The following is a 13,731-nucleotide window of genomic DNA, read 5'->3' on the forward strand; positions in this document are numbered from 1 at the left end:
AGGAATATAAATTGTTCTGCTATAAAGACACATGAACACGTATGTTTATTGCAGCACTATTTACAATAGCAAAGACATGGAACCAACCCAAATGCCCATCAAGAGCAGACTGAAAAAAGAAAATGTGGCACATATACACCATGGAATACTATGCAGCCATAAAAAAGAATGAGATCATGTTTTTTGCAGTGACATGGATGAAACTAGAAGCCATCACCCTCAGCAAACTAACCCAGGAACAGAAAACCAAATACCATATGTTCTCACTCATAAGTAGGAGCTGAACGATGAGAACACATGGACACAGGGAAGGGAGCAACACACCCTGGGGCCTGTGGGGGTTGGGGGGGGGCAAGGAGAGGGAACCTAGATGACAGGTTAATAGGTGCAGCAAACCACCATGGCACACGTATACCTATGTAACAAACCTGCACGTTCCGCACATGTATCCAAGAACTTAAAATAAAATTAAAAAAAAAAAAATAATAACAGCCAGAAACTGAAAATTACAACCTAATATAAAGCAATGATTGGTATAGAACAGTGTTTTTGCTTAGAGAAGAATAAACAAGTAGAGTGGAAGCGTCTGAAGGCAAACATGAATAAATATGGGGAAATATGATAATGGTGGTATTTCAGATTGGTGGGGAAAGAGATATAGGTTGTTCAATAAATTGTGTTTCAGAAAAAAAATACTTTATTGCAAAAACTGCTAATGGGCCTTCAGTGAGTCATTATCTTTTTGCTGGTGGAGGATCTTGGCTTGATGTTGATGCCTGCTGACTGATCAGGGTTGTGGTTGCTGAAGGCTGGGGTGGCTGTGGCAATTTCTTAAAATAAGACAACAATAAAGTTTGTCATATCAATTGACTTCTTTTCTTTTTTCTTTCTTTTTTTTTTTTTTTTTTTTACAAAAGAGCTCTCTGTAGCATGAGATGCTGTTTGATAGCATTTTACTCACAAGAGAACTTCTTTCAAAACTGGAGTCAATGCTCTCAAATCCTGCCACTGCTTTATTGACTAAGTGTATACAATATTCCAAGTCACTGATGTCAGTTCAACGATGTTCACAGCGTCTTCACCAGGAGTGCATTCCGTCTCAAGAAACCACTTTCTTTGCTTGTCCATAAGAAGCAACTCCACATCCTTAAGGATTTGTCGTGAGATTGAAACGTTTCAGTCACATCTTCAGGCTCCACTTCTAATTCTGTTCCTTACTGTTTCCAACACATCTGCAGTTACTTCTTCCACCAAAGTCTTGAAACTCTCAAAGTCATCCATGAGGGTTGGAATCAAGTTCTTCCACATTCCTGTTAACATTGATATTTTGATCTCCTCCCATGAATCATGAATGTTTTTAAAGAAAGATGAATCCTTTCCAGAAAATTTTCAATTTACTTTGCCCAGATCCATCAGAGGAATTGCTGTCTATGGCAACCACAGCCTTAGAAAATGCATTTTTTTAATAATAAGACTTTAAAGTCAGAATTACCTTCTGATCTATAGGCTGCAGAATGGATGTTGTGTTAGCAGGCATGAAAACAACATTAATCCCCTTATGAGTCTCCATTAGAGCTCTTGGATGATGAGGTGCATTGTTAATGAGCAGTAATATTTTGAAAAGAATCTTTTTCTCTGAGCATCAGGTCTCAAGAGTGGGCATGAAATAGTCATAAACCATGCTGTAAACAGATGTGCTTTCATCCAGGCCTTGTTGTTCCATTTCTAGAGCACAGGAAGAGTAGATTTAGCATAACTCTTAAGGGTCCTAGGATTTTCAGAATGGTAAATGAGCATTGGCTTTAAAGTCACCAGCTGCATTAGCCCCTAACAAGAGAATCAGCCTGTCCTTTGAAGATTTGAAACCAAGCATTGACTTCTCCTCTCTAGCTATGAAAGTTCTAGATAGCATCTTCTTCCAATAGAAGGCTGTTTCCTCTATTGTACATGGAAAATCTATTGTTTAGTGTGGCTGCCTTAATTGTCTTAGCTAGATCTTCTGGGTAACTTGCTACAGCTTCAACATCAGCACTGGCCTTACAATTTGATGTTATGCACATGGCTTCTTTCCTTAAACTGCATGAACCCACCTCTGCTAGCTTCAAACTTTTCTTCTGCAGCTTCCTAACCTCTCTCAACCTTCATAGCACTGAAAAGAGTTAGGGTCTAGCTACGGATTAGGCTTTGGCTTAAGGGAATGCTGTGGCTAGTTTCATCTGTTCAGACCACTCAAACTTTCTCTATACTAACAATAAGGCTGTTTTGCTTTCTTATCATTCATGTGTTTACTAGAGTAGCACTTTTAATTTTTTTCAAGAACTTTTCCTTTGCACTCACAACTTGGCTAACTTTGGCGCAAAAGGCCTAGCTTTCAGCGAGTCTCAGCTTTCTACATGCCTTCCTCACTGCACATAATCATTTCTAGCTTTTGATTTAAAGTGAGAGGCATGTGAGTCTTCCTTTTACCTGAGGCCAATGTAGGGTTATTAATTGGCCTAATTTCAATATTGTTATGTCCTAGGGAGTAGGGAGGCACAAAAAGAGGGAGAGAGATGGGCAATGGCCAATTGGCAGAGCAGTCAGAACACACACAACATTTATCGTTAAAGTCTGCCATATTATATGGGCATGGTTCATGGTATTCTAAAACAATTATAATAGTAACATCAAAGACCATTGATCACAGATTACCACAACAGATATAATAATAATGAAAACGTTTGAAATATTGCAAGAATTATCAAAATGTGACACAGAGACATACAGTGAGCAAATGCAGCTGGAAAAATGGCGCAGATAGACTCGCTCAGTGCAGGGTTGCCACAAACCTTAACTTTGTAAAAAAGACAATATCTGCAACACGCAATAAACTAAATCACAATAAAATGAGGTAGGCCTGTATATTTTTATCATCCATCACTGCACAGTTATTCCTCGCCTACTGTACCATCCAAGGGAACAGGGCAGAGACATGGACTCTATTGCTCAGGGAACACTCAGACATTAGACTTCCATGTGACATCTTTTAAAAGGTTTTTCTTCAGGGTCCATATATAGACCCTGCAGACCTAGGAGCTGCCACCTGTCAATCATTGGTATTCTGGGCATGTCCTGTAACTGTCCTTCCAATTACTGATATGCAGGGACAGTGGACACCAAACCATAAGTCAGCAGAAGTCCGGGATTGGTTTTTCCTGGCCTTAGTCACTTTTCCATTTGGAAACTTCCATTAACTAGGGAGGAGCCTGGAAAAAGGACAATATTTAGGAAATCTATGCCTCTTTCAGATTAACTGGCCACTGATCTATCACTGGTTCTGGGTATTGAAATGCTCCATTAACTACAGGAATCCTCTCACTAGGGAAAAGGGTGGGTGCAGGTCTATGATGGGTGGAAAGGGAAAAGTCAAGCTGCATCTGTGTCTATGCAGCGTATATTTCCATCTGTGTGCGTGTGTGTGCGCGTGCGCGAGAGAGGAGCACCTGTGTGTGCATGCTGAAATAAACCTCTGTGGGAGTGACAGTTCTAATATTTGGACTTGGCAATAGCAAAGCCTTAAGTGTTCAGTAAAACCTTCCATATTCTTATAACCCAGAAGAAAGGAGGGCAGTGATAATGTAGTTGTTGAAGGCCCTATGTAAAGATAGAGTGAGCTATTGAAAGTTCTTTGAAAGGAAGCCTGAACAATGCAGGAAGCCTGCATGGCTTCCAGGTCAGACAGCCCTGGGTTTGAATCAAGGCTGCACCATGTAACCTGGGCAAGTTGCCTATCCTTTCCAAGATGGAGTTTTCTTATATGTTAACTGAGAATAACAACAGCTATTGCCTGGCTGTTGAGCCCATTAAACAGCATCATGTTAAAAACTTCTAAAAGACTGAGTATAGAAGGAACATACCTCAACATAATAAAAGCCATATATGACAGACCCACAGCTAGTGTCATACTGAATGGAAAAAAATGAAAGCTTTTCCTCTAATATCTGGAACACGACAAGAATGTCCACTTTCACCACTGTTATTCAACATAGCATCAGGGATCACCTGAGGTCAGGAGTTCAAGACCAGCCTGGCCAACATGGTGAAACCCCATCTCTACTAAAAATACAAAAGTTAGCCAGGAGTAGTGGTGGGTGCCTGTAATTGCAGCTACTTAGGAAGATGAGGCAGGAGAATTGCTTGAACCCGGGAGGCAGAGGTTGCAGTGAGCCGAGATCACGCCATTGCACTCCAGCCTGGGTGACCCAGCAAGACTCTGTCTCAAAAAAAACCCAATAAATTAAATAAATAAAGTAATTAATTAAATTAAAAGAAAACACCAAAGAAACTCTCCAGGACATTGCTCTGGGCAAAAATTTCTTGAATAATACCTCACAAGCACACGCAACCAAAGCAAAAATGGACAAATGGGATCTCATCAATTTAAAAAGCTTTTGCACAGCAACAAAAACAATCAACAAAGTGAAGAGACAACCCACAGAATGGGAGAAAATATTCGCAAACTATCCACCTGACAAGGGATTAATAACCAGCATATATTAGGAACCCAAACAACTCTATAGGAAAAAAAATCTAATAATTCAATTAAAAATGGGCAAAAGATTTGAATAAACATTTCCTAAAAGAAGACATACAAATGGCAAACAGACATATGGAAAAGTGCTCAACATCACTGATCATCAAAGAAATGCAAATCAAAACTACAATCAGATATCATCTTACCCTGATTAAAATGGCTTACATCCAAAAGACAGGCAATAACAAATGTTGGTGAGGATGCAGAGAAAAGGGAACTCTGGTACACTGTTGGTGGGATATAAATTAATACAACCACTATGGAGAACAGTTTGGAGATTACTCAAAAAAGTAAAAATAGAGGTACCATATGATCCAGCAATCCCACTGCTGGGTATATACCTAAAAGAAAGGAAATCCAACCCAAATGTCCATCAATGATAGACTGGATAAAGAAAATGTGGCACATATACACCATGGAATACTATGCAGCCATAAAAAAGGATGAGTTCACGTCCTTTGCAGGGACATGAATGAAGCTGGAAACCATCATTCTCAGCAAACTATCGCAAGGACAGAAAACCAAACACCACGTGTTCTCACTCATGAGTGGGAGTTGAACAGTGAGAACACATGGACACGGGGAGGGGAACATCACACACCAGGGCCTGTCGGGGGGTGGGGGGCTGAGGGAGGAATAGCATTAGGAGAAATACCTAATATAAATGATGAGTTGATGGGTGCAGCAAACCAACATAGCACATGTATACCTATGTAACAAACCAGCATGTTGTGCACATGTACCCTAGAACTTAAAGTATAATAATAAAAAAAAAGAGAAAAGTGGGAGGGTAGGAGGGGTGTGGGGGATTAAATACTACCTATTGGGTACAATCTACATTATTTGGGTGATGGCTATACTAAAAGCCCAGACTTCACCACTACCCAATATGTCCATGTAACACCACTGCACTTGTACCTCAAATCTATAAAAATTTTACAAAATTTGAAAATTTTTAAAAATAAAAATGTGTATATTTGTCCAAAAAAAAAGAAAGAAAGGAAATCTGTATACTGAAGAGATATCTGCACTCCCATGTCTGTTGGAGCACTGTTCACAACAGCCAAAATTTGGAAGCAATCTAAGTGTCCATCAAGAGATGAATGGATAAAGAAAATATGGTACATATACACAATGGAGTACTATTCAGCCATAAAAAAGACTGAAATCCTGTCATTTGCAACAACATGGTCATTAGGTTGAGTGAAATAAGGCACAGAAAGACAAACATCACATGTTCTCATGTATTTGCAGAATCTAAAAATCAAAACAATTGAATTCATGGAGATAGGGAGTAGGAGGAGGGTTACCAGAGGCTGGGAAGGGTAGTAGGAGGGTTGGAGTAACTTGGGGATAGTTAATGGGTACCAAAAAAAATAATAATTAGAAAGAATGAATAAGACCTAGTGTTTGATAGCACAACAGGGTGACTATCGTTAATAATAATTTGATTGTACATTTTAAAATAATGAAGAGAGTGTAATTGGATTGTTCCTAACACAAAGGATAAATGTTTGAGGGGATGGATACCCCTTTTTACATGATGTGATTATTACTCTTTGCATGCCTGTATCAAAACATCTCATGTACCCCAAAAATATATACACCTACTATGTACCCACAAAAATTATAAATTAAATCCCTGGCACAGACTAAATATTCAACAAATGGTCACCATTATGGCCTTAGAGTCAATGGATGCCCTTTGGCCTATTTACCATCTCATTATTTCGTATGTGCAGCTTTCATCCTTGTTTTGTCTTTTGATTCAGCCAGCTACCTCAGTGTAGGTAGCTGGCTTCCTACACATTTCCTACACTTCTTAGGACCTTGAGTCCATAGAGAAAACCTCTAGAGATGTGCTATCCGGTATGGTAGTTGCTAGCCTCATGTGGCTATTTAATTATAAATTTAAATTAATGAAAATAAAATAAAATTAGAAACTGAGCTCCTCAATTGCACTAGCCATGTTTAAAGCTCTCAGTAATCTCATGTGGCCAGTAGCCACTGTATTGGATAGCACAGATAGAGAGACCATTTTCCCCATCATGGAAAGTTCTATTAGACAGCACTGGGCTAAAAAGGATTATATAGAACCATGAGTCATTTTCCAGTATTTCCAAAGGCCTAATGAAAACTCTATATTTACTCTTAATGAGACTGCCCAGGTTAGCTAAAACACCCAGGGGACTACTTTCGGCTGGAACTATAACAGGCTGTGCTGTCATACCTTCCATGGCCAATGATCAAATAGGTGGGCTGGGAACAAGCCAGGGCCCTAGGCCCTGCATCTGGACCTGGAGAGCTGGCTGTACAGCAGGCACAGCAGCTAGTGGGCAGTGGGCAGGACCTCTGGCTGCAATCCCAGCCCCTAGTATCTTTGTGGTAGAAAGTGTGGAGGAGTCAGGAGCTATAAAGCCCAAGTATAGCAAAGCCAAAGAGGTAGGAAGGAGATATGGTGACTGGGGACCAACCAGGTGTCAAGGACATGGGAGGGAAGGCAGCACTGGACCCAAGCAGAAGCTGGAACTTGTGAGTGTGAAGACGACTGTGGAAGAGAAGCTCAGCTTCCTGACCCTGTGTATATTGCACAGTCTCCTAAAGGTAGCGGGCAATAGATCTAGATATTACTTGTCAACAAAAATGCTCCTCTAAGAAGTTGTGTTTTTGACTCATAAAAGCGGAAGAACAAGTTGAATATTACTTTATACATGCAGTTTACTTGTTGGATGTGACCAGTCCATGAGATCTAGTCTCCTTTTTTCTTGCTAAGAGAATCCCAGCTTTGTCTAGCCTGTAGTCACATGCCTAGTTAAAAATACTTCCCAAACTCCTCTGCAACTAGAAGTGGCCATGGGACCCAGTTCTAGACAGTAAGATTTAAGAGTAGAGCTTCTGAGAGAGCTATAATTTTCCTCATATAAAAAGACCAACTTAACTGGATCACTCCTTTTTTTTTTCTTGGCTTTTTTCCCAATGTTTTCTGCCTGAAATTCACATGTGAAGTCTGACTGTGCAGCAGACACCTTGAGGTTGAAAGCCACATCCTAACAAAATCAGGGTGCTGGATGGAACATGGGTTTTTGTTTTGTTTTCTTTTCTTTTCTTTTCTTTTGAGATGGAGTTTCGCTCTTGTTGCCCAGGCTGAAGTGCAGTGGTGCGATCTCGGCTCACTGCAACTTCCACCTCCCGGATTTGAGCGATTCTCCTGCCTCAGCCTCCCAAGTAGCTGGGATTACAGGCGCCTGCCATCACGCCCAGCTAATTTTTTGTATTTTTAGTAGAGATGGGGTTTTACCATGTTGGCCAGGCTGGTCTTGAACTCCTGACCTCAGGTGATCCACCCGCCTCGGCCTCCTGAAGTGCTGGGATTACAGGCATGAGCCACCGCACCCGGCCCAGAATATGGGTTCTTAAAGACTTTGTACGTACTCTAAACCACCAACTCTGGACTCCTTATTGCATGAAAAAGGCAAACCCCCGTTTGTTGAGGCCACAGAAATAATGGTTCTTTACATGCTATCATAAACAATGGGCAAAATATACCAAAATGTGTACTTTGTGGAGGAAACACTAGTAAAAGGAGCCTTTGACAAGGAACAGATACTGCTTTCCCCTGCTTTGTGAGGTCAGAGAACAGATTCTGAAATCAGGCTGCAGGGTATGAATACTGGTTCTTCAGGAGCCACTGTCCTATACCAAGTTTTGGTGCAAATCAAATGAGGCAACTCCTCTAGGCAGATAAAAGTCCAGTGGGCCCACAGCTTGGTGAAAAGGTCATATCTTTTAATGAATTTGATAAAGGATTTGTTCCTCCCAACAAACTCATCCTCATACTAGCATCCATGATTTGTTAACCAGATTGGTGGCCGGATTTCAGACTCCTGGGCCAGGCGTCATTGAGCTGTGAAAAACATGCACAGCCATACATGGTGGCCATGGGGTCCACCACTTCCCACTTGTGAAGCCTGGGCCAAATGAATGGATTTCCCTTTGCCTCAATTTCCTTATCTAGAAGATGAAGCTAGTAATAACATGCTATCTTTACATGCTATCATATACAGTGGGCAAAATATATCAAAATATGCACTTTGTGGAGGGAACGCTTGTGAAAAGAGACTTTGGGCTCGGCACAATGGCTCAAGCCTGTAATCCTAGCACTTTGGGAGGCCAAAGAGGGTGCATCACGAGGTCAGGAGTTCAAGACCAGCCTGGCCAACTTGGTGAAACCCTGTCTCTATTAAAAATATAAAAATTAGCGGGGTGTGGTGGTACATGCCTGTAATCCCAGCTACTCAGGAGGCTGAGGCAGAAGAATTGCTTGAATGGAGGCGGAGGTTGCAGTGAGCTGAGATCACGCGCCACTGTACTCCAGCCTAGGTGACCCAGTGAGACTCCATCTCAAAAAAAAAAAAAAATTTAAAATTTAAAAAAAAAGAGAGAGAGAGACTTTGACAGGGAACCTTACTGGATCATAGATTAGGGAACTGGTTTGGAGACTCCTTTGAAGCAATGAGTTTAAGCCTAAACTCGCTGGCTTCCTCCCTTTAAGAGTTATTTTGCATATTAAATGAGATACCCAGTATCTATGTCTGCAAGATAGGAAACATACTACCTGCTGTTGTTAACAATGCAATGGCCATTATCATCATTATCACCATCATCATCGCCATCATCATTTTCCTTCCCTCATAATGTATTTACAAACCCCTAAAGTGTTGGCCAGCTAATAAGGACTCAATTATTCTTAAATTTAGAATCCGGTTGAATGATGGCCCACAGCTCTGCCTCCATCCGTGTTCATGAACTCCTCAACTCTCTCGGCTAAATCCCAAAGCATTGCCTTGATTCCAAGCATCAGTTTGTCATATCTGCAGCATCAACCCAGAAATTTTTTAATTGCCAAAAGTTCTGTTGAGCCAGCTGAAGAATGAGGACTTGCACAATAGCTGTCTCCGTTTACTGTCACATCAGCACAAATAGAAAATTTTCTCAAAGTGAGAAGGAAGAGTAGAGGGTGGTCTGGAATGTCCTAAAGGAGGAATGAAGGTCTGTGTCGAGTCTGGGAGCTCAGGTCAGGGTTTTGTTGATAAGCAATCAATAAGGCAGGACCAGCGAGTAGAGACTGTTGCTCTGTGTTTAGAGCTGGGACAACAGCTTGTGGAATGTGGATCCCAGGAAGTGGTGGATCCAAGGGCAAATAGCTGTGTGATTCCTCCATTTCTCCCCTCGCAGCCATAACCATAGGTGTGAAAACAGGTGGAGAGCATCACTGACAAGATGCTCACTTAGGAAGAGAACCAGCAGCACTGGGGTGGAAGAAAAGCCTGGGAGATCCACGTAACAGAGGAGCCCTGTTCCCCTCCACCAACTGCCCCTAGCCCAGGTGTGGCGCTGGTGCCAGGTCTTCAGAGGAAGGGAGTTGTCCCTAGGAAAGGGACCAGGGACAGAGTGAAGAATGAGGCTGGAAGAGAAGCAAGGAGCCAGGAGGATGGCGATAGACTGAGATGAACTCAGCAGTGAAATTCCACGTGGCAAAATGGAAAATCTACATTAGAGAGTGGTGATTCCTACAGTGCCTGTCAATGATGCCTCAATGTCTCCCCCTCAAATCTCCAACCAAATTTCCATTGCTCACTGATGCCTGGTGTAAGTGGATTCACCTGAGGGGAACATAAAGAGAAGATGAGATTCACAGCTAGGTCCTCACTTTGCTCAACAGAGGCATCACAGGATGCCTGAGCAGTCCGGAGATAGTGAGCCCTCAGGACTCTGCAGAAACCCAGGGGAGGGGCTCTGGACTTCCTCAGGGATTGGCAGGGGTTTGAATCTCATTTACATCTTTGAAGGGCAAAGGTTCCCAGTGGAGATCTGGGTTACGCATCCAGGGCCAGTTGGTCAGGAGTTTGCACGTTTCATCTTCTGCAAAGCCTGTTTGGAAGGAGGGTGGGTGCCTCCAAAATGGAGACTCCAAAGATATCCATGCAGATCCCAGCTCTGCACTTACAGGCTGCTTGGCCTTGAGAAAGCTCCCTGACCTCTTGGAGTGTCATTGTCATCTAGCACGGTGCCTGGTTCCTAATTGGCCTCAACCACTCTTCAATGACTGTGCAAATGAGCCTGGTGCTGAAGACAGTCTTTATGCAGAGAGAGCTCCACAGACCCAGCCTGAGGGAAAGCTGTGTGGGGAGGAGGGAAGCCTGAGTGCTGTGTCTCCGGGGAGCAAAGAGGAGCAGGGGCCCCACCAACCCTCTGCCCCAGGTCTTCTAGGGTGGTCTGCATTTTGCCCCAAATATGTAGCTACATGTTATGCCATGTAAAGGTGTGGAGTAGAAGAAGGGATAATCTTGAAAACAATTAACAACTGGTACAGTCAGAATGGATGCCATCTGTCACTGGTGTGCACCAGCCATGTGTATAAGGTATTCGTGGGTGCAGAAAATAGTATCCCTATAGGCAGCACATTGTGATCACCAGAATATCAACTCATGGCCTTTGAAGGAACATGTATGCTGGTCCCTGCTTTACAGCCTCACTTAAAACCACGCAATGTTGGAAATAGCCCTTCTCTCCATGAGCTTCAAATTCCTCACCTATAAAGTGAGTACAGAATGGCCTGCAGAGCCAAAGTGAGGGTGAGGGAAGGAAGGAGGGGTGGAGTCAAGCAAGGGAGCAATTTCAGGAGTCCCAGCCTCAGCCCCAAGCCTTGGGGAGCTTTGGGGCACAAACAACCCCTCAGACTCTGATGGAGTTTGTCTGGAGACAGAGGAGCTGGGTGTTTTGCACCCACACTGGTCAACTAGTGACTACAGGCTGTTCCCACTGTGGCATGGATTCCCAGGCATGGTGGCTCTGCCTATGCTCAGAGACTCCAATTCCCAAGAACAGTCCTCTGACTGTGGCGGTGTAGGTGAGAGCCATCGCAGCAAAACAGTATCTGGGCTAGGCGCACAGAGTGGGTTACGGGGATGGGAGGGGAAGACCACACTAGCTGGAACTCTTATGAGAATCAAATTAAAGCAGTGCATGTCGGAGTTTTTTCATCTTCCTATCCCTGGGTGCAATAATGCTGATAACCACTTACATGTCTCTTACCATAAGCCAGGCACTGTTCTAAGGGCTCCACATGGATTCGCTCATTTTATTCTTACCTCCAGATGTGAAAATTGGGGCACAAAAAGGAAAGTAACTTGCTCAAGGTCACACAGCCAGTAGGTGGCAAAATGGGTACTTGTGCCTGAAAAATCTAGGTCCACAGCCCCTGCTCTTAAACACCGTGATGTGCTGCATTCGGGTGTGGCCAGGGCCATGCTCCCTCATGTGCTGTCCCGTATGGCAGTTGCCTGGCACGTGTGGCTACCCATGTGTCAATTCAAAGTTAAGTTTTTTAAGTTAATGAAATTAAAAAGGCAGTCTTTCATTTGAACTAGGCACCTCTAAAGTGCCTCATGTAGAAAGTGGCTACCATGTCATATTGGACAGTGTACACACAGAATATTTCCAATAGAATGTTCTACTGGACATTAAATATATATATAGTGTATTTTTTTTTTTTTTTGAGATGGAGTCTCACTCTGTCGCCCAGCCTGGAGTGCAATGGTGCAATCTTGGCTCACTGCAACCTCCACCTCCCAGGTTCAAGCGATGCTTCTGCCTCAGCCTTCCGAGTAGTTGGGATTACAGGCACGCACCACGATGCCCGGCCAATTTTTTGTATTTTTAGTAGAGATGGGGTTTCACCATATTGTTCTGGCTGGTCTCGAACTCCTGACCTCAGGTGATCCACCTGCCTCGGCCTCCCAAACTGCTGGGATTACAGGAGTGAGCCACCGCACCCAGCCAAGGTATTTACTGAAATAATAGCTAAATACACATTAGCTATTATTACTCCTGCTACTTCTACTTATTATCTTTGCTGCTTTTATTATTGTTGTCACTAATATAAAGCTGGAAGGAACCACCATAGAGCTCATATCACATCGCAGATGGGGAAATCAAGGCACGGAGAAGGAACTCTGCATAAAGGTGACAAAGCCAGAACTCTCACTCTCTCGATTCCCTGGATGGCCGCCTTTCCACCAGTGTGCTATAAAACAATTCCACAGCCATTTTAGCACTTCAACTTCAAGCTTTGTCTATGGGGTTTAAATATTCCATCTCTGACCAACCACGAAACCATGGAAACTGAATGGCAAATTGAAAAGGCAGCAAACAAATTAGCTTGCAAAACCCCACAAATGATATAATCGCTCCAGTATTTAAGCTGCAGATATTCTCTGCATTTCAGCCAAGGCCTTTCTCAATTGCTTTTGTAAACCTGCACTTGTGTGTTCCACGTTCAGCATCAGCCCACACAATACTGTGGCCAGACTCTACATGCATCCTCAGCTCCACAGATTCAGAGCCAAACTCAAAGGGGTGAAACTTACCCTTGACCCAGACCTTTACCCTCCCATCCTGGGCAGGAAGGCCAAAGCACACGAACAGGTCTCCAGTTCTGTTGTTTTATTCCTTCTGGGAGGCTCCAAAGATAAGTAAATAGGAGTGCTATTCTGTGGGTGGGAAGAGAGTAAAATTGTTTAAAGTGGAACAAGGGGGAAATTACAATAAAAACTAGCCAGAAGCAGAGAGGCATCTGTGGTAGACTGCATTAATGGTTCAATTTTTCACCCCTTCTGGTATCCACACCTTTTGCCAATTAAATGGGGTGCTGTACTTCCCACTATGCTAGAGCATAATTCCTTATCTCTGTGGGATTTTCTTTGGCCAGTGGAGTGCTAGTAAATGTAACACAGAGTCCTGAAAGGCTCTTGTGTAATTGAGCTTGCTCCTTCTTGTGCCATAAGAAGAACATGCCCGTTCATCCCAGAGACGATGGAAGAGAGGCAACGGGGTCAGAGCTGCCTCAGCTTAGCTAGCCCAGATAAGCTCAGATGAAAGCAGGGCACCCATTCCTCCCACCCATGCTGACCCAAAAAAGCATGAGTGAGTCCAGCCGAGGTCAGTAGGGAGCTCACCTTAGCCCAGCCAGTCCACGACCAATGCACAAGAGGCATGATCTGTAATAAATGACTTGTTTTAAGCCACTTAATATGGGGGTTATTTGTGACTCAGCAATAGCTAGCTGATACAGCATCCTTGATTCCTCTCTCCCTCAC

At 43.1% G+C, this 13,731-nt stretch overlaps 1 long non-coding RNA gene across 4 annotated transcripts in view; it reads right to left on the reverse strand.

The window, feature by feature from the left end:
• The window catches only part of LOC103786605 (uncharacterized), a 271,965-nt gene that overhangs the window by 195,538 nt on the left and 62,696 nt on the right, over positions 1–13,731 (reverse strand). For all 4 annotated transcript variants that reach the window (XR_008622629.2, XR_612342.4, XR_008622627.2 and 1 more), the window contains exon 2: positions 13,003–13,125. This is a non-coding gene — a long non-coding RNA (uncharacterized LOC103786605). The remainder of the gene's footprint in view (positions 1–13,002; positions 13,126–13,731) is intronic.

Source organism: Pan paniscus, chromosome 23, assembly GCF_029289425.2.
Source record: "Pan paniscus chromosome 23, NHGRI_mPanPan1-v2.0_pri, whole genome shotgun sequence".
NCBI classification, from domain to species: domain Eukaryota; kingdom Metazoa; phylum Chordata; class Mammalia; order Primates; family Hominidae; genus Pan; species Pan paniscus.